The 23301-nt window shown below is 32.0% G+C and overlaps 1 protein-coding gene across 1 annotated transcript in view; it reads right to left on the bottom strand.

The window, feature by feature from the left end:
- Window positions 1-1245: 1245 nt before the first annotated feature.
- Window positions 1246-23301, bottom strand: part of LOC139490679 (glucose dehydrogenase [FAD, quinone]-like) — a 542951-nt gene continuing 520895 nt past the window's right edge. Inside the window, exon 14 of the transcript XR_011656374.1 lies at window positions 1246-1649. The gene's annotated coding sequence lies outside the window, so the exon portion shown is untranslated. The remainder of the gene's footprint in view (window positions 1650-23301) is intronic.

The raw sequence follows: 23301 nt of genomic DNA, 5'->3' as shown, positions 1-23301 counted from the left end.
CTGACGGTAGGTATAGACAAATACTGTTGATAGACGGTATATAGGAGCACTATATTGTATGTTAACCACCGACAGTAGGTATAGAAAAATACTGCTGATAGACGGTATATATAGGAGCACTATATTGTATATTAACCACCGACGGTAGGTATATACAAATACTGTTGATAGACGGTATATAGAAGCATTATATTGTATGTTAACTTCCGACAGTAGGTATAGACAAATACTGTTGATAGACGGTATATAGAAACACTATATTGTATGTCAACTACCGACAGTAGGTATAGACTAAACCTCTTGATAGACGGTATATAGGAGCACTATATTGTATGGTAACTACCGACAGTAGGTATAGACAAATACTGTTGATAGACGGTATATTGGAGCACTATATTGTATGTTAACTACCAACAGTAGGTATAGACTAAAACTCTTGATATACGGTATATATAATAGCACTATATCGTATGTTAATCACCGACGGTAGGTATAGACAAATACTGTTGATAGACGGTATATAGGAGCACTATATTGTATGTTAACTACCGACAGTAGGTATAGACAAATACTGTTGATGGACGGTATATAGGAGCACTATATTGTATGTTAACTACCAACAGTAGGTATAGACAAATACTGTTGACGGACGGTATATAGGAGCACTATATTGTATGTTAACCACCGACGGTAGGTATAGACAAATACTGTTGGTAGACTGTATATAGGAGCACTATATTGTATGTTAACTACCGATAGTAGGTATAGACAAATGCTGATGATAGACGGTATATAGGAGCACTATATTGTATGTTAACTACCGACAGTAAGTATAGACAAATACTGTTGATAGACGGTATATAGGAGCACTATTGAAGAAGTTTACTTTATTTTAATTGCTTCCTTCCAGGAAGCAATTCCCTAGACATATTTTCCGTATGCAAGGTGATATTTAAATAAATAACTTTAAATGGCCTTAACAATTACTAAGTAGATGACTGTATTCATGTATGTTGTTGAATTATGATGAAAGTATTTACTAGCTCATTTGACTGGGGGAAAAAAACTGATCATTATTTAAGGTTTTACAAAACAGACTAGAAAAATTGCAAGATAGCAATTATGGAAGAGTCAGAGTTGAAAAAAACATAAAATCTATGAAAACAAATAACAGCTACTCATAACAATTTGTTTTAATCCATTTGATATTTGTTGTCTTGATTTTAAACTACCAGTAAGCTTTAGATATTTAAAGTCATAAGAAACCTCAAATCAAAAAAAATAATGCATATGTTTTTTTATCACTCAATGGATAGTTTTCACTATAAAACTTATGTACATATACTTTTTTCTGAAGAAAATTCTTTAGTTTATTCATATTTAGAAGAAGTTTACTTTATTTTAATTGCTTCCTTCCAGGAAGCAATTCCCCCGACATATTTTCCGTATGCAAAGTGACCTCTGTGTGACCCATCTCGTAATAATCTGGTGATCACAATACGCATGGATGTCCTTAAAATAAACTATTACTTGAATTTACATGTTAAACACGTGCTCAATTTCCATGCTTTTTTGTTGATTTTTTGTCTATTGTTGACAAACAGATGACAATCGTTAAACTTCGGCTTCAAAACACGAACTTTAATTACCTGCCATATTTTCACAACAACACTGACCGATTGAAAATAAAATTGACGATTATACGAAATTTACACGAAAAAAATGATAAATTCGCGCACAGAAGACTAAGTTAATGATGCTTGTATGCATTGGTTCAAGAATTGGAAGAACATTATTTTTCACCGGTCATTCGTTTCTTATGACTTTGAATATATAGAAACAACCGAACAGCAAACACTAATTTCAACAATTTTATTTTTGGTATTTTGTGTTTTTTTCAGATGTAGAAGTAGAAGAAACAACAGTGAAAAAAGACTGAGAGTCATCATCTTAGTAAACATTTAACTTGAAATTAAAATAAATATAATTTTTCTTTATAATGTATTTCAAATATGAGCACTGGGATAAACTTTAATGAGACAGCAAGCCAGCAGCACAATCCCAATAGCTATTTGGGGGTCTACTTAAACTTCATGCAAAAATGAAATTTGTGGTTTTTCAATATAACTTAAATTGAAAGTTAGCAGCTCTTCGAGGCTTTGGTGCAACTTGCACGGTTTCAGGTTTATAGCTTCAGAACTTGTATATGAATGATTTATTTATTCCACATTTAAGATGGATATATCAGTATACAAAGAAGGAGATGTGGTATAATTGCCAATATGACAACTGATTTTATATGTTTTGAAATATCTTCTACTCTTGTCTCGTTATGTCTTTCATCATACTTCATTTTGACTTCCCTCTGTGTAATTATATTGGTTTCGATAGTCACTGAGAGATATTACATTATGTACGTCATTTTTCTTCAATTTCTTGTATGCTTTTATTAAATAGAATTCTGTCAAAGAGTCAATGCATTTAAAAATGATATGCATTGCTCAAAAGTTTCCTTGGTATGAAATATTGTTATTTTCTGAGCTTCTGTTTTTGCTGATATATGAGGGGGCCTCTCAGATATAATGTTGGGCTACTGCCACAACCTTGTTCATGCTCTTTACTGTGCTGAAACAATCTAATAATTATTCAACAGTGATTCATTATATGTATTAGAATATACTTAGGTACATTAAATTATTTAGTCTTATTGCCATAGGACCGAAAAGAGCAGATTCCTCCAGAGAAGAAAATGCGACAAAGGGGGAGATGATGTCCTTAAAAAATATCTGCCGTACCAATGACAAGAAATAATGTCATTTTTTTACCAGGCAATAAGTATGCTTCAAATTGGTGTACACAAATAATCATCTTTTGTTAGATTAGCGAAAGCTGCAGAGTCACTACAGTAACTCCTATAAGATGCCATTAGATTGTATCAGACCAAACGAAACATATCTTCACTACCATAAAGCAATCATTTTGCACTTGTTCTTTTATGTATTATATCTTTTAGTGTTGGAGGAAATGGAAAAACAAGGAAAAGTTACAATTGAGAACTTGACTTTAACCTTTGACCTTGACCTCATTTTCTAAGTAAGGACATAGGGTCCTCAAATAAAAACATTCAAGGGTAATATGGTTAAAGGTTTATAACCATTACTATATATAAAGGGTTTTTGCTCTTTACTATCAATTCTCAGTTTATCAATCAATGAATGTTTGTATTAAAAAGATTTTTTGACTGGAGAAAAGGTATCAAAAGTCAAAGGTACTTTGGGACAGGACAATTGGGTTTTTTGCCCTGCTTCTCCTTCTTTTCAAATGTTCCCATTTTTTTCTAATAATTTTAATAACACATGAATAATTGTATTATATATTATGTTCATTCATTCCTATAAAGGGGGTTTCATTGGGGGGAGGGGGGTTCTGATACCGGATCCCGCTTACTGTTTTACCAGATTCCCGCATCTCGCTAACACTATCATGTACGTAAGCCATTCTCATTTTTTTGTAATTTCCCATGTCCCGTTAGACTTCACCGTTATCACGGTAAAATTATTTGACTTTCAATTCTCAGTTTACTAATCGATCCACGGCGGTCATTCATATATTATACAGACCCTCTCTATGAATGAATTCTGTAACCACCGTTGATAGTTAACTTGAAAATAATAGCAGGCAGAAAATACACTTTATTCGTAGTATATGTATGTTCACTGTACTCAACATATACAGAAAAACGCAACCCGGAAGTTTAGTCTGACTTAAAATTTCGTCCAATGTCCGAAACAATATCCGGATGCCTTTTTTCTCGTTTTTCTCCCAAAATAGCTGAATCTCAATTTTCTTAAGAATGGATGACACATGCGACTATGCACAGACACAGATGCAGAATGATTAATTCATTGTGGAAGGAAGAGACGCGACCCACAAAATGAGGTCTTCTCGTTTAATAGTATAGATACAAGATATCGACAAAAAAATTTCATTTGTGTAACACATGAATTTTAGTCGTAAGGGTACGTAGACATTTGATGCAAGTTTTCCCCCCTTTTATATCTAAAATTAGTCTGATGGTAATATAACTCATTAACAATTTAAAGTAGAGGCCTAGAGTCTTTCGATTTGAGGTCCTCGGTTGATGACCTTGAAATTGAGCTCAAAGTCATTGGTAAATTTTAACGTTCTAGATTTCGACCTTTGCTTTTACCTCATATGTATACATGCTAAAGCCATGGGACTTTTTGCATGAGGTTGCAGGCAATGTGACCTTAAAAAAACCAACCGGAAGTGACCTTTGGTAAATCGGAAGTAGCTTTTTTTGTACTAAATTAATGTAAAAGTACGTCAATGTCAAGTAAACTATCAAACAATACCGCAAGTAACATCTTTTAATCCGGAAGTAAAGTATTATCTTCCTTATTTTTATCTTTTTGTATAGAAACCATATATTTTTTGAAATCAGCGTAAAATAAGCTGTCATTTTACGCTGAAATTGACATTTAAAACCGAATTGTAATATTTTCATATCAAAATTGAAAGACCTTCAATTGTTCTCTGAACAATTGGTTTTTAATTATTACTATTATTATTATTATTATAACTATAATTATTATTATTAAGTCTTTCCACTTTTCTGTGGCAAGGCCTATTGTATTTGTTCTGATTATTATTATTAGGTCTTGTGGAAAGACTTATTGTATTTGTTCTGATTATTATTAAAAAAAAGTTACGCCTAATATTGTTTTGCGATAAATATTTGTTTCCCAATATGTCGCTTAGATATTTCTCGTATTGTGTTGTATAGTTTATGCGCTTTTAAATTGCACTCTGCTAAGCCGAACAAGTTTCTTTGTAAGAGTTTTCTTCCTATTCACTGTTTATCAAATATGTGCATTCTCTTCGTAACAAAAAACATAGCAACATTTCTAACTTGTTCGTTACATCCTCAGGAATTTTTGGCTAATTTAAATTGAAGCAGTTGGAATAAATTTTATATGAATTATCTACCTTTACGAAATAAATTTGTCGGTATGTGTTATAAACTTATAAACCTTTAACCATATTACCCTTGAATGTTTTTATTTGAGGACCCTATATCCTTACTTAGAAAATGAGGTCAAGTTCAAAGGTTAAGGTCAAGTTCTCAATTGTAACTTTTCCTTGTTTTTCCATTTCCTCCAACACTGACAGATATAATATATATAAGAACAAGTGCAAAATGATTGCTTTATGGTAGTGAAGATATGTTACGTTTGGTCTGATACAATCTAATTGCATCTTATAGGAGTTACTGTAGTGACTCTGTAGCTTTCGCTAATCTAACAGAAGATGATTATTTGTGTACACCAATTTGAAGCATACTTATTGCCTGGTAACAAAATGACATTATTTCTTGTCATCGGTACGACAGACATTTTTTAAGGACATTATCTCCCCCTTTGGCGCATTCTCTTCTCTGGAGGAATCTGCTCTTTTCGGTTCTATGGCAATAAGACTAAATAATTTAATTTACCTAAGTATATTCTAATACATATAATGAATCACTGTTGAATAATTATAAGATTGTTTCAGCACAGTAAAGAACATGAACAAGGTTGTGGCAGTAGCCCAACATCATATATGAGGGGCCCCCTCATATATCAGCAAAAACTGAAGTTCAGGAAATAACAATATTTCATACCAAGGAAACTTCTGAGCAATGCATATCATTTTGAATGCAACGACTCTTTGACAGAATTCTATTTAATAAAAGCGTACAAGAAATTAAAGAAAAATGACGTACATAATGTAATATCTCTCAGTGACTATCGAAACCAATATAATTACACAGAGGGAAGTCAAAATGAAGTGGGATGAAAGACATAACGAGACAAGACTAGAAGATATTTTAAAACATATAAAATCAGTTGTCATATTGGCAATTATACCACATCTCCTTCTTTGTATACTGATATATCCATCTTAAATGTGGAATAAATAAATCATTCATATACAAGTTCTGAAGCTATAAACCTGAAACCGTGCAAGTTGCACCAAAGCCTCGAAGAGCTGCTAACTTTCAATTTAAGTTATATTGAAAAACCACAAATTTCATTTTACATGAAGTTTAAGTAGACCCCCAAATAGCTATTGGGATTGTGCTGCTGGATTGCTGTCTCATTAAAGTTTATCCCAATGCTCATATTTGAAAAAATCAGCAAAAAAAGCATGGAAATTGAGCACGTATTTAACATGTAAATTCAGATAATAGTTTATTTTAAGGACATCCATGCGTATTGTGATCACCGGATTTTTACGAGATGGGTCACACTGAGGTCACTTTGCATACGGAAAATATGTCGGGGAAATTGCTTCCTGGAATAAAATAAATTACATGAAATAAAGTGGAATTCTTAGGGGTCATCCCCACCCCCTTAAATTTGAGAATATGCTATTATCTTGTAAACGGTCCAAATCCCCACCCCTAAACCATATATATTCTTGAATGGGACGATAAAACAAATTAAATGATATAAAAGGGTAGTCCCTGGGGGTAACCCCCACCCCATTCAATTTAAGAATGTGCTATTATCGTAAACAGTCCAGAACCCCACCCCTAAACCATATACATTCTTGTAGGGGACAATAAAACAAATCAAATCAAATTAAAGGGAAGTCCCTGGGGGTCACCCCCAATCCATTCAATTTGAGAATGTGCTATTATCTTGTAAACGGTTCAGACCCCCACTCCTAAACCATATATATTCTTGTATGGGACAAAAAAACAAATGAAATGAAATAAAAGGAAAGTCCCTATGGGGTCACACAACCCCCTCTCTTGTTTGTAAACTTGTAAACGGTCAAGATTCCCACCCCTAATTCATATATATTCTTGTATATGACAATTAAACAAATCAAATGAATATGGAACCATAGGAATGGTGAGTTATGGGAGCTTTGTTTGGGAGACTTCGTAACAGCATCCTGTTACAATTACTTCTTGTTTTGGATTATATGATCATATTTTTTGGTTGCTGTCTCAACAACATATGACTAATTTCAATGTTCGTTCTATAAAATATTTGTTTCATGATGAGTATGAATAACCACCTACCTGATACATTTTCCAACCTAATCAAGATCTCCAAGTTATACATCATCATATCTATCATATCAGTAGAGCCTAGTCAAACTAGGCAAGGATAATTCTCCATTCTACTTCAAAAATAAATAAAGTGCTCAATTGAATAATTCATATGTATCAAATGATTTCAAAAATGTATATGAGTTTTTTTTATGTGCATGATTGTGTGTGTTCCCATATCCAGCTCACAAAAAGGACGGGCAATAACCATATAAAAATTTAAAAAAAAATCAAAGATGGGTTAAATGATATAATACAGTAATGAAACAACTTAACAATGCAAGTCTAACAAGAATGCGTCCATAGTACATGGATTCCTCACTCACACTATCATTTTCTACATGTATGCGCAGTGGACCGTGAAATTAGTGTCAAACATCTAATTTGTCATTAAAATTAGAAATATCATATCATAGGGAACATTTGAACTATATTTCAAATTGAATGAACTTCAATTTCATAAAAAAAATACCTTGTCCAAAAACTTTAACCTGAAACGGGACAGACGAACAATCTTACAAACGGAAACTTACACCAGAAAACATAATACCCCTCTACTATCCTGAGTGGGGCATATATATTTTTTCTTAGTCAAAACTATTGTACGTGTAAAGCACATACAAATTTATTACCTTCTTTGACACGATTAGTCAGATTAATTTTTTATTATCTTATAACTCTACTTTCATGTTGTAATGGAGATGGAAAAAAAAAGAAAAAATCTGAGCATTGAGAATAGTTTTTTTTTCAAATTGGGGATCAGTATACATTGTATTTGTAAAGAAAACATAACACCCCCGCTTTCTTCAATTTAGTTAATTGTTCAAATTAATTCAAAGTTGATTTGAAAAAATATATTGAAGGCGATTTCAGACAGGAGGTTTTTCTATACTAGGCTATTCTTGTAAATGAACATGGTTTACTTAAATTGAGAATGGGTTTTGGGGCCGCAACTACCCTGCCTGTAACAATATTCACCAGTCAACTACCTCATACAGATGCAGGATTAATTTCATTAAGGCCCTTTTGTAATTGTAAGCATTGTGTATAAATTTCATAACATGTAGTTGAAGCAAACAAGAGGAAGAGAATTAAACCAACAGATTAAGTAATTGCTTCATTTATAAAGGAACACAAGTCATAAACGGTAAAAGTGACGCCGCCCAATTTTAAACATGATCTGTGTTTTGTGATATAATAATACTTTATTCCCAAAGCAATACAGCTTATAGGATACATACACACAATTTTACACCAATATAAGAATTTTACAAGAGATATATAATATATATAAATATAAGGTGTGCATGAAATACATAATACATAATACATAATACAAAATACGAAATACGAGCGGAGAATGATATAATACTTAAATAAAGTGAGAACAAAAATATTATTTACTGCAATTAAATTCTAAGTTTTTCTGCAGATTTAAAAAATATACCTAAGTTATTCAGTTCTTTAATATTTCTGACAGATAACAACTGGATAAGTTTGTATGTAGACGAATTTCTCAAAAAATACTTTTTTATATACTTTTCTCGAATTTGACTATATTTTTTACATTGAAGTATAAAATGGTATTTATCTTCAATAGAGCTAGTATTATAATTTGTACATAGTCTATTATTTTCATCAACATTATAATATCTACCTGTTTCTATACTTAATACATGAGCTGATATACGATATTTACATATGTATGGTTTGTATATATAATTTACAGGTCTATCTAAATAAAATTGCAATGTGTGTGTACTATGCATGTACCTATACAAATGACATTTATTTGAATTCTCAAAAAACATAGTTACTTCACTAATGAATGCACCAAGCATTCTTTCTTTTAATTGCGATAGAAAAATATCTTTACAAACTACACTTTGGTTTAACCAAACATAATTAAATCCATATCTAAACAAAATATCTCTAATTTTACAACACCAGTTTTGTTTATCGTTCTTTTTAATAAAACTTTTGTCATACATCTCATCATAGCAATTTTTTAATATACAATTTTCTGTACTCAAAATTTTAACCAATGGTTGACCATTCTATACTGCCTTTCAATGTACATTGGCAATCTAACTAATTCACAATAAATCATATTAGTTACAGCACTCATTTTGACTTTAAGAATACGTTTTAAAAAGTACAAATGAACTTTTTCGATATTTGGTGCCATATGAAATCCCCATATTTCCGAGCAATAATTCAGTATACTTGCTACATAAGTATCAAATAATGACAACAAAGTTTCAGGATTATAATAATCATCATGTATTTTATTGAATATACTAAACACAGCCTTTTTACCCTGATCTGATAGTTTCTTTTGAGTATTTGCAGAGTTACCAGTATAATAAAATAAAATTCCCAAATACATGAACTCGTTACATATATCAATAGCCTTTCCATTTATATACCATTGCTCTTCTGGTCTAATTTTCCCTCTGTTTCTAAAAACTACAGTTTTGGTTTTTGACAAATTTATGTACAAATCATACTTATTTGAATAAACATTTACATCATCGATCATCTTTTGTAGATCAGTAATACTTTCACTAAATAAAATCATATCATCAGCGTACATTAACAAGTACAGATTTAACATTTTAGGTTCATATGATTTACAATTTTGTGTAAAAAGTTCTATCTCCATAACATTGCCATATTATGAGTACAACAGAGAAGATAAGGATTCCCCTTGCATTAGACAAACAGTACATTAAAAAAATTCAGAAAATTTTCCATTAAGTTGTAAACAGGTTTTTAATTTGCTATACATAGATTTAATGACATTTAAAAATCTACCAGTTACTCCACATCTGACTAATCTTTGGTAAAGTTTCTGTATTCGTTGCCTTGTCCGTTTCTGAGTTATTTGCCATTAAGTTTTTAAAATGTTCTGAAATTGTTCCAAAGTTATTTTATGTCCGTTTTCGGTCTTTGGTCTTTTGAATTTCCGGTAGAATTTCTTTCGGTTTTTTCTTCGCAAATTTTTCAACATATTACCTTGTTGGTTTTTGTAATGTCTTTTAAGTTTAGTCTCCGTACATTTATATTTCTGTTAAGCTAAGTTTAGTCTTATTCTCTTGTCGTTAGAATGGTTTGCATTAAAAATATTCAAAGCTAATTTGTATTGTCTATAAAGATTCTTGCAATTTTCTGAAATCCACGGTTTATCTATTTTAACAAACGATTTTCGACTTTTATTAGCATTACTATCTATACAATGTTCACAATAATCTGTAAATTCAACTTCTGTTTTGGTGTATTGTTCACAAATTTCTGTAAGCAGGTTCTTCAAATCGCCAACACATTTGTCAATATCGTTCTCATGTTCCGTTAAATTTAACATTAAATCATCAAACTTTTGAACATTTGTCAGCATGTCATTTACAAGACCGTCTTTAAACCCTTCATTCCATTTCACTCTATTGTAAACAGATTTTACACAAGTACATTGATCATTAATCTTTCTATCAACATTTAAATATAATTCAACACTTAATGGAGCATGACATGAAAACGTATTAAAATCTTTAACAGTTAAAGCCTTGATTAAAGTAAAAATACTGTCTTGTGATATCAACATATAATCAATTAGACTACAATTTTATTTTTATTTTGAAAAGTATATTTACAACTACCAGTACTAAATCTGCCATTACATATTCGTAAACCTGTAGATTTACATATATCAAGTATACGACGCCCAAAACCATTTGGGGCTTTTAAATCTTCGGACAATCTATCTGTAATTTAAACATCAGAAACATAACTTATAAAGTCAATAGTGTCAAGTAAATGTTTATCTAGCGTGTCTTCTACACCAACTCTTGCATTCAAATCACATATGACAAACACAGTTCCTAAAGTTGCAAATAATTCAATTTGTTCTTGTAAAACATCAAATAAATCTATATTATACTTTTTATAATACACATTTCGATCAGGTGGTATGTAAATAACACACATATATAAATTTTTATTGTTTGACATAATTCATTTGTCAAATGTTAACCAGATCATACTATCAACTTCATATTTAATTACATCAATAAATTGACATAGCCATTTTTTATAGAACAATACTACTCCACCACCACCACATTTTGATCCGTTCAAATATTTCTTTTCATAGCCATCTAATTCAAACTCATCCGGACATTTGGCCCAACATTCACTTAGACATAAAACGTCGTATTCAAATACAATTTGAACAAATTCCTTATCACGTAGTTTCGCACTAGGCCTTTTGAAATATTCCAAGCACATATATTAATAGCACTTTGTTTGGTTTCAGATATTTTATTTACACTCTCCGCTGACTCATAACCTTCCCATATTTCTCCGTTCACATAAAGTTTATCACCTACAATATACGCTGTTTTATTCTGTTTTCTTTCTTTCAGCATTATCGGAACCAATTTTTTCCGCCGTTCAACAATTTCACGGGGATACTGCGGACTAATTCCGAACTTTGTGTCTTTCAAACGACCTGATGCATTTTTAACTTTTGCTCTATCCGACAGCTGACTAAATTCCACAACTATTGGCCTTGGTCTAATCGCGTCGGGTTTTCGTTTCCCTAAACGAAACACCTTTTCCAAATGTATATTGGTCGCACCTTCTAACTTCATAGTGTTTTCTAAGAATTCAAGTATTTGTTTCTTACAACGTTCATTTTCACCACTTTGGTCTCCTTCCCCCTGTTTGTCGGTGTTATTATCATTTGTATTAATTTTAACTGGTTCCTCATCGAATGAAAAAAAAACAGCAGGTGTTTTTCAAGGTTTTGTGTCTCGATATCTAAAAGTTTACTACTGAAGTTTTTTTGTTTTTTCAATTGTACTTGTCATTGTATCAAGTTTTTTCTTCAGCGTAGCTTGCTCGTCGTGTACATCTGATAGAAATTGGGCGTTTTGTTCAAGATGATTTAACCGTTGTTTACATTTGCTTAATTCTGTATCAACAGATTTAAACCTATTATCAATTAACTCCAATCGTTCTTCTATTTTATCAAGCTTTGTCATTTTGAGATCGATGCACGTTACCTTTTGACAGAGTTCTCTTAATGTATTTTCGATTCCCGTTTACATGGGATAAGTAATAAATGGGGGAACGGATGGCGGAGGGTAAACAGGTGAATAATTCTGTTGATATGTCATTCCAGGTGTGCTTGTTAAAGGAATTATTCATATCTTTTACAACGTTATAGGTGTCATTTGATTTCTGCTCACTAGTGTTTACATGTACCTTGTCTTTCTGTTTCTTTTCCGTACTGTTTTATACACTGTCGTTTATCTGCAAAACTGACGACGAGGAATCAAAAGTATATTGCTTATTTTGATTTTGATTGTTTCTTCTTCGTCGTCGTGTCATAACTTTAACTCATGTTATAATCCAAAAACATTAAATAATTTGCTACTAAAATTTTCACAGCCATTCATTCAGTGGTCATATAATAAGCATTGTGTACCTATTCGTTTCATAATATTTGTTTGAGGCAAACTAAAGTAAGACAAAAGTGCACACGCTGAAATGTCTCGCCTTCTATACTAATCATTGCTATTATGTTGATAGTCCTAAGTATAAAGCTAAGCTTTATTACAACTGTCACATAAACCTAACATTAACCAAGATAACTAAACAAAGACCAATGAACCTTGAAAAAGAGGTCAAGGTCAGATGAACCATGCCAGGCAGACAGGTACAGCTAACAATGCTTCTATACAACATATATAGTTGACACATTACTTATAGTTTAAGAAAAATAGACCAAAACACAAAAACTTTTAAAACACTGTGCAATGAACCGTGAAAATGAGGTCACGGTTAAATAAAACCTGCTCGACTGACATAAAGATCATAAAATATTTCCATACACCAAATATAGTTGACCTATGGCATATAGCATTAGATAAAAAGACCAAAACTCAAAAACTTAACTTTGACCACTGAACCATGAAAATGAGGTCAAGGTCACATGACATCTGCCCGCTAGACATGGACACTTAACAATCATTCCATACAACAAATATAGTAGACCTATTGCATATGGTATGAGAAAAACAGACCAAAACACAAAACTTTAACTATAACCACTGAACCATGAAAATGAGGTCAAGGTCAGATGACACCTGTCAGTTGGACATGTACACCTTACAGTCCTTCCATACACCGAAAATACTATCCCTATTGCTTATAGTATCTGAGATATGGACTTGACCATAAAAACTTAACCTTGTTCACTGATCCATGAAATGAGGTCGAGGTCAAGTGAAAACTGTCTGACAGACACGAGGACCTTGCAAGGTACGCACATACCAAATATAGTTATCCTATTACTTATAATAAGAGAGAATTCAACATTACAAAAAATTTGAACTTTTTTTTCAAGTGGTCACTGAACCATGAAAATGAGATCAAGGACATTGGACATGTGACTGACGGAAACTTCGTAACATGAAGCATCTATATACAAAGTATGAAGCATTCAGGTCTTCCACCTTCTAAAATATAAAGCTTTTAAGAAGTGAGCTAACGCCGCCGCCGTAGCCGCCACCGGATCACTATCCCTATGTCGAGCTTTCTGCAACAAAAGTTGCAGGCTCGACAAAAACGGAAACTCGGCAATTTTGTATTTAACTTGTGCTATAGATAAAGACTGTATGTTTTTTTCTAACCCACATTGTTGTGTTACTGTTTCATTGAAATTGGTTTCAGTGGCTGAATGGTCTTGAGTAAATAACTTCTCTATCACTATCCTGTCAACACAAAGGTTGTGAATTGCATAACACTCACTTAGTCTTTCAGTTTGAGTACAATCTTAATTGACTTTCCTGGATCTTGGTTCTCTACAAGCATTTTTTTTTATCACTCAACCAATAAAAACCGACTACTACGAAATAGTACATAATGCTGATGTGCACTCGGGGACTTGCTTTTAATATAGTAAATATTTGATACATGTATTGACAAAAATATGTATATAAAGCATAGTATTACTTATAGCATCATCATATTTTCTTAATTCTTGTGCGTTTTGAACAGCGGCTGGTATTAAATCTAAACAGAAATTATAATAATTTTATCTCAAGATTTATAGCATAAGTAATACAAAAATTAAAATCTAAAAGCCCACATTTTCTTGTTATAACATATTAAAACTTGGCCTTTGTTTTCACTTGCTGAGAGCTATATATTTGTTGGATTGCTGTTCATGTCTATAATTAACATACTATCTATCTACTGGATTATTGATAAATTAAAGTTAATCATTATACAGTTTTTGTCTGTAGCAGCATCTTTGTTTATTTTGGTCATTATATTTTAGTTGTTTTTGTGGTCTGTTTTTGAAAGTGCACATGATTTTAAAAAAGATTCTTTAATCTTAGCAATTCATCCAATATAAAATGACTTTGTATAAGGACAAACAAATACTTGTTTACATTATCAAAAAGGAGAGCACTTCATGAAAACGAATTTATTAAACAAATACAGCTGTGTTAAATCCGAATCTAATGAAACTGTTTTCTTGAAGCAAAAAGAAATGCCTTCAAAATATTTTTTCATTTCTTTATATTTTTTGTTGGTAGTTCTATCTGAATTATATAGCAAAAAAAAAATGAAAGTGGCATATTTAACTACAATGAATTGTAGTCTGAGGTTGTAGTGTCTCCAACAATCACTGCCTCAACTCTCTGGTGATTATCGTAAAAGTAACACACATCCCCGAGTCTAAAGACAGTAAAGTGAAAGTTAAAAAAGAAACAGACTATAGTTTCTCGTGATATAAATAGACAGTCTGAAAAACAACTCGGGTCTCCGTTTCAATCAGATATTACATAGAGTATGCTGTTTTAATTTGGCGTAGATGTTTCTTTATTACTTTAAACAATCCAAAGTAATAAATATCAAACATACACGGTCAGCAGGCACACAACGTTGAACCAACGTTGAAAATATGTTGAAATTTTGTTGAAGCGTTGATCAACGTAAATCAACGTTGTAACAACGGCAATCCTATCAACGTTTAAAATACTTTGTTGAATTAACGCTGATTTGTTGTTAAACATATCAACGTTGAACTGTCAACGTTGAATCAACATTGAATTTGGGTAGATGCTTTCAATGCTTTAATTGGTTGAAAATAAAACGTTGATAAAAGGTTAAATTAAGGTTGATGACTTTAACATTGTTTAAGTGTCGACCAAGATTTCAGTCAACATGCATTTGAACCAGCTTTGTATATAGTCCTTTTTACTGAAATAATCAATTTTTATTTATACTGGTTTACTGATGTTTTTGAATAAATTCAATGATTACTGTTGCATATATAAATTAATCTTTAAAATAAAAATATGACAATTACTCGAAACGGATATCTTTTTTTTCTGATTGGCGCATGCGTATGAGGCAAGCATTTCGAATTTATTTGCGCCAATTTGATTACAGTTGCTCTCAGCAGTGCAAAGTAAGTATATTTTTCATTTATTGTTTGATTTAATTGTAGTTATATGAAAATTTAATGTATAAAATACTGTAGCTGTAATTTTATGAGTATAGTGATTTAAGCAGATCAGATATAAAGTATAATAACTATACACGTAGTTGTTATATTCCAACAGATAAAATACACACAATGTTTTTAAATCTGGGAGGAACAACAAGGTTGACCTTAAGATATATTTGTACATTGATTGGTTGAGGCAACTTATTATGTAAAGACTTGAAAAAGGGGGAGTACGTGTGTTTATGAACATGCATTTTGCAATGATTTGGTAATTTTAAAGCGTTTAAAAGCGTATGGCAAAGAATTATATTATTGCAGATATTGGGCATGTTGGGAGGGTGGAGTCATAATATATGATATATCATGGAACTTTGGATAAAATTAAAGAATTTAGTCGTCTGGCACATAAAAGTAATCAATTATTGCAGTTCACATATGTGATCGCATACTAGTTCTTTTACATGTTTTATGTGTTGATATAATTAAAAGTCAAAGATTTACAACACATTGCATTCTTGACCTTGCAACACATTTAAAACAAACAAATTCTTTTCTCTGGGTCAGAATAGATGTCACTCACAGCATGTATTCCTTGGATTTATTAATGAAGTAAAACGGCAGATAAGAAACATGTGTGACCATAACAAATTAATACACAATGATTTGACCAATTTTGAAGTGGCTGATATGATAACGTCTAAAAAGATGCTTTATCAATTAACCATAGTGAATTATTACAGCACAAAAAATTCAAGGTAATAAAAATATTCCTATGTCTAAATTCACTTTTAATATCTAAGCTTAATCCATATACATGTAAATGTAAGATTAAATATATCAGGAAAGATCGGAATTTATTGCGATTTGAAGAAAAATGTAAACACAGGTTCAAAGTTGAACACTAGCTTCTTGCGTTAATCAACCATGCCGAAATATCTTTTGATTAAGAATTAAGATGTAACGTGTGACATATATAAACATAATAATTTTATGTGAATAATATTCATTTGGAATTTTACGCAATTTTGTAAGCGTTTCGCACATATGAGACTTTCTTATTTTCAAGTTAAAGAGGGATTTGACTGTTTGGAAATGCTGCAATTAAAATATTTCTTTTTGTAGATGTCTAACCAATAAACCTGTGTAGGAAATTAAAAAACATGTATACAGAATGAATAGGCCTTTGGCGATTCCAACTAGATTGAAATAATAAGAGGCGAGTAGAAATATATATCAATGTTTTTCCACATTTCTTTTGAATGTGCTCTAGCATCTTTGTCTACTAAAAGCTATAGTTCTTTTTATATTGAAATTAAAAATTATTTTCTATCTGAACTGATGTTAAAAATACATGGTACCTCTCAATAGATATTTAAAGAAAAAATAATGGCATTGCACAGTGATTATTTGTTCACATATGACACTAGTGTTCTTTACAAAATTAATATAAAAAAGAAGATGTGGTATGATTGCCAATGAGACAACTATCCACAAAACCAAGTTATGTTAATACAATATGTTTTTTTCTGTTGTAGGTGCTATAGTTACAAGTTTCGAATGTACAATGGAGACCACAATATGGAACAACAGTGCAAGATGCCAAGAATTTGACCCTGAAATATCGGGGAATGTACCAATCAGAAGGACTATTTTAGGTTTGGCATGCCACAAAACCAGGTTCAACCCACCATCTTTTCCTTTAAAAATGTCATATCCCAAGTCAGGAATATGGCCATTGTTATATTATTGTTCGTTTCTGTGTGTGTTACATTTTAACGTTGCGTCGTTTGTTTTTCTCTTATTTTTGAGTGTAAATTCACATTGCAATAAGACGTGTCACGGTACTTGTCTATCCCAAATTCATGTATTTGGTTTTGATGTTATATTTGTTATTCTCGTGGGATTTTGTCTGATGCTTGGTCCGTTTCTGTGTGTGTGTTACATTTTAGTGTTGTGTTGTTGTTCTCTTATATTTAATGCGTTTCCCTCGGTTTTAGATTGTTACCCCGATTTTGTTTTTTGTCCATGGATTTATGAGTTTTGAACCGCGGTATACTACTGTTGCCTTTATTTAAAAAAAAATGAAACTAAGTATTCAGATTGTGTTTGTTTGAAATAGTGAGATGCATATGTGAGCAACTTGTATAATAACTGTTTTATGTCACAAACATTTTTTGAGTGTGAACAGAATAGATGAAGGTACAACATGTACAATTTTTATCAATAAAAATGAAGGCACAAAAATATATGCTAACTGAACAACATACTACATGTACACTAACCACCAACACATGACTATCCCACTTAATAGAACATATATAGTTTTGCGAAACTTTTATTACACATTAAATGGCATTTATGGATATAATAAACGGTAATGATTTCAGCTGTTAACAAACTTCAATTCAACCAATGTTCAACATCCTATTCTCAACATCCTATTCTCAACATTTACCACATTAACAGTCTACCTGGCCACAATTCCCACCTATTTTCAACATACCACAGTTCAATCAACATTCGACATGTTATCAGCATACACTGACCACAGTTCAACCAGCATTCGACCTTATTTAGATATACACTGACCACAGTTCAACCGAAATTCGACCTGATTTCAACATACACTGACCACAGTTCAACCAACATTCGACCTGATTTTAACATGCAACAACCACAAGTCAACCAAAATTCGACTTGTTTTCAACTTACATTGACCACATTTCAACCAGCAATCGACTTGTTTTCAACATACATCAACCAAATTTAGACCGAAATTCAACCTAATTTCAACGTTGGACGCTGACGTTGAATCAACGTTATATTTTCAACGTCATATCAATTTTCAATCTAACACTACTTTTCAACATTGATTCAACGTTGAAATCTGATGTTTATTCAATGTTTAATCAACGTTGTTGTGCCTGCTGAGATATATTTCTTTGGTGCCGGTGTGCAATACTTTTTGCGATGTTTGTTTACATTGTGGGCAACAAATTGTCAAATGAGGAATAAAGGCAACAGTAGTATACCGCCGTCCAAGACTCATAAATCCATGGACAAAAAACAAAATCGGGGTAACAAACTAAAACTGAGGGAAACGCATTAAATTTAAGAGAACTACGACACAACACTAAAATGTAACACACATAGAAACGGACTAAGCATTAGACAAAATCCTATGAGAATAACAAATATAACATCAAAACCAAATACATAAATTTGGGATAGATAAGTACCGTGACACGTCTTATAGTAATGTGAATTCACACTCAAAAATTAGAGAAAAGAAACGACACAACGGAAACACAACGTTAAAATGTAACACACACAGAAACAAACTATAATATAACAATGGCCATATTCCTGACTTGGTACAGGACATTTTTAAAGGAAAACAATGGTGGGTTGAACCTGGTTTTGTGGCATGCCAAACCTCCCTCTATTATTGCCATGTGAAATATAACATTAAAATGACAACACAACATTACATGACTACAATATAAATAAATAGAACACAATTGACAAAGAAACACACGAATAATAACTAACAAAAGGCAACAAGTTTAAAATTTGTATGCGCCAGAAGTGCATTTGTCCACACAAGACTTACTAGTGACGCCCAGATACAAAAGTTTGAAAGCCGAGACAAGTACAAAGTTGAACAGCATCGAGGTTCAAAATTTCAAAAAAGTTGTGCCAAAAAACGGCCAGGGTTTTCTGTTAGGTACCAGAATACCCTATTATTTAGAATAATACTGTTATACTTTTGCAAACAGTAAATTTTATAAATGACTATACAAAAGATATACATGATAAAACTGAAGTATTAACTAATTACAGGAAACAAACGAAATACATTACATAACCCGACAAAATGCAACACAAAAAATAGACACATCCGAATAAGTCAAAACCTCAACGCCAAGTGACGTCATATTTGAAATTGTAAAAAAATGACAACAAAATGACGTCACATTTGAATTTGTAAAACAGACCATCAAAAAATGAAAAATGACGTCTTATTTGAATGAATAAGATAGAATTAGGATTGATTTAAGATTATATTTGAACTAAATACTGATATTACATTTAATTAACAATGCACATTTCAATACTTATTAATAGCAAACTAAGGTAGCAATTAACTATATTATATAGCTATGTCCGGTTTGTTTTGAATCTAACTTCAAACGTAAAACATCGTACAGATTACGTTGAACAAAATCAAATCTAATAAATGACGGTGGTGATTAATTTTCTTTACCATAACACATGAATATAATAGAAAAGGCGTCAACAAATTTGACAAAATCCGATGAGAATCACAAATATAGCATTAAACATTTAAACTAAATACATGAATTTTGGATAGATAAGTACCGTAACACGTCTTATAGTAATGCGAAGTCACACTCAGCAAAACAGTCACAATCGGGAATAAGTCACGTTTGGTAATTAAAAGATTAGACGACGTAAGGACAAACCACAATCTACCATGTGGTAAAAATGTCCTTAGCTAGTTTGGTCAAAGACACATCGTATGGACCACCAATTTGTGATGGTGTCCATAAAATTTACGAAGTGTGAATTTTAATCTGTCCTCCTCATAACTTTGTTGGAGCAGTTTCTGCGTAAGGAGCACACTCCTGATTATGGAGTCCGTATAGTGTGAACAAGCACGAGAATAACGTATCAATTGTGATATGTAAACACCCCATACGAAGGGTCAGAGGGTATGTTACTGCTGAGAAATGGCAAATTGATAATTGGAAAGTTGAAATCGTCCCGTTTATCATAGATTTTCGTGTGAAGTCGTCCATCTGCGTCAATATTGAGGAAAAGATCAAGGTATGAAGCAGTCCTTCTAGTATCAGTATTTTCCTTAATTTAAAGTTCACTGGGATATATGAGATGTAAGTATTGGCTGAAATATTGGTTATTCAATGAAAGAACATCATCAATATATCGGAAAGTAAATTAAAGAGTTTAGCAAGGTGCTTTTTCTTTTTGTCTTTTAGAAGGTTCTGAATGAATTCTGCTTCATACGAGTACAAAAACAAATCGGCCAGCAGGGTGCACAATTAGTACCCAATGGAATACCGACTGTCTTGAAATATAAATCCTCCAAACCCAACAAATATATTGTCGATCAAAGTCCAGCATTTTGATAATATCATCTTCAGTATATTTTCTCGAAGATTCAGTGTGTTTCTTCACAAAATATGAATTATTGTAACCCAAAACAAGAAATTTGTATCTACGATTCCCATTTTTAAAGAAAAAACTCTGTTTTATGAGATGATGAAGTCGATCTTTCAACTGATAATGGGGAATAGTAGTATATAGCGTAGAAAAATCAAATGTTTTATGTTGCTGCAAAATTGCAAAGATTGTGATCGAAGATTAAGCAGTAGATCTTTCGAATTTTTGAGAATCCACATCTGGTTAACACCACTGATAGAGTATATCTCATCACAATATTTTTGAAGCCCATCTTTAACTGTAAAAAGAATAGTAGTCAGTACTTTAGAAAGATGTTTAGTCGAACATTTGAAGACCCAGCTATGTATCGTTCTTTATATGGAGTTTTGTTTTAATTCAGGTATCCAGTATAATGAAGGTAAGTTTTCTTCGTTTTCTTTGATATTGATACCAAAAGAAAGAAGGACAGATTTATGGTTTTGTAAAATTTCGTCCTTGGTAAATGATGTTAAAGAATATGTAGGGTTACCAGTAGTTTTATTTATTCCAAGCGCTATTGTGAGACATTGGAAATAATGTTTTTTACATATGAAGACAATATTATAATATTGGAGGCTTTATCTGCTGGAACAACGACATATTTGTCATGCAAAGAGGATAAAGCATTCACAACATCCGGATTCTTGAAAGGGTTAGTAACTCTTCTAATTATATTACATTGTAGATGTTGTATGCGCCTCTGAATGCATGATCGAATAGCTTTGATCCATTCAGACAAAGTGTCCAGTTCTGGTTCGTCTGGTTTGCGCTTTACCCATTTTCTTGCATAGTCCTCAACTGCATCCATCAGTAAGAGGAAACGTTACAAAGTATTTCACAACGTTGTCGACTAATTCCGTAAAAAGTATCAACATCTATTGTTTGCCTGGTTCGCGCTGTACATTAGAAAGCCAGACCCAGCTAACATTTTGGGATAATTTCAACGGAGTACTCAAGTATGTTCTCTGAAAAGCTCCAATTAATTTACGTACGTTTTCGAGAGAAAGATAACATTTTACATTTTAAACGTAAAGGGTTAATGTATTTACCTACCGAGCAATAGGAGCACCAAACAGTATAATCTCTGAATCTTTTCCATCACAATTGAGTTTTCTGCTATAAATATCCGTTGTTTATCGATGGCGCGCCAGCTTAATAAAATAAAATATGTTCCGATAAAATAAACGAAAAGTGTAACGTCGTCTAAAAATTACCGTTTTGGTTGAGAGGACGCAAATTTCCTTTATTGTATATCAATAAATATAATACCATGTAAAAATTCTTTAAATATTCATTTATGTTTGCATCTAATCTATTTCTAAGTCAACCCAGTAATTCTATTTGCAATTGCGATAACAAGTGGCAATACAAAACTAAATATTGCATGACGGCAGATCGTAAAATTACGACGTTACTTTAGTGGACAGAGTGTCTAGACTTAGTGCCCCTGAAATTATAATTATAAGGTTAATTAATTATTACTTCAACTTGGATCAATATAAAGCCATATGACCTTTGAAAAAGGTTGGATGACATCACCTTGAAAAATGACAACCGGAAGTGACCTTGAGAAAACTGGTAGAAGCTTTTTTTGCACTTTTGTCATGGAAAAGTACTCGTAATCCGTATATTTTGTAATAAAGATACATTTACTTATCACACAAGACTAGAAGTTACTTTCAATAAACCGGCAAATTATTTCCTGGTTTACAGGCAAAAGTATATAGAAACTATATATTTTTGTTATCAGTGTGAAAGAAGCTATCATATGTGACCCAAAGTACCTTACCGGAAGTAGCTATTTATCTTCCTTATTTCACTCAAAGTAAATAGAAACCACTTATTTGTCGTATCAGTATGAAGAAACTTATGATTGGATGTCAACTTTAACTGAGTTAACAGGAACTAGCTTCTTTTCAATAACTTTGAAAATTAATGTGCAAAGACCTTAAATTGGTTTTCAATTATTATTATTATTATTATCATCACTATGTGGTCTTTCCACTACTTTGTAGGAAATTTTTTGTATTAGTTCTGGTTATTTGTTATTTTTTCCGCCAGATTATGCTATTTGTTTTAGATATTTTTGACATTTAGCTCTTCAACGGTTTCGGTACTTATATATCTTTGGATTTTAAATGTTTGGCTTTGAGCGTTCCTGATGAAGGTAAATCCAGAAAAGCGCTTTGAACGGAAGAAATTATTAAACGTGTTGTTTTCAATTTGTAACGGAACTTGTATTGTGTTTTCGCAAGATGTCGCTTAGAGTTCTTGCATATGATTTCGAATAGTTATTGCTGATTGTTTTGACCCATTCTGGAAAGGAGTTCAGTCGAACTTCTCGTTTGGCTTCGCTCTGGCGTAATCTATAACTATGTTATAGTTTTAATTGATGTGTTGGGGTTCT

The sequence above is a fragment of the Mytilus edulis genome, chromosome 10 (assembly GCF_963676685.1).
Source record: "Mytilus edulis chromosome 10, xbMytEdul2.2, whole genome shotgun sequence".
In the NCBI taxonomy this organism is placed as follows: Eukaryota; Metazoa; Mollusca; class Bivalvia; order Mytilida; family Mytilidae; genus Mytilus; species Mytilus edulis.
This window is presented reverse-complemented; position numbering and strand designations above follow the sequence as displayed.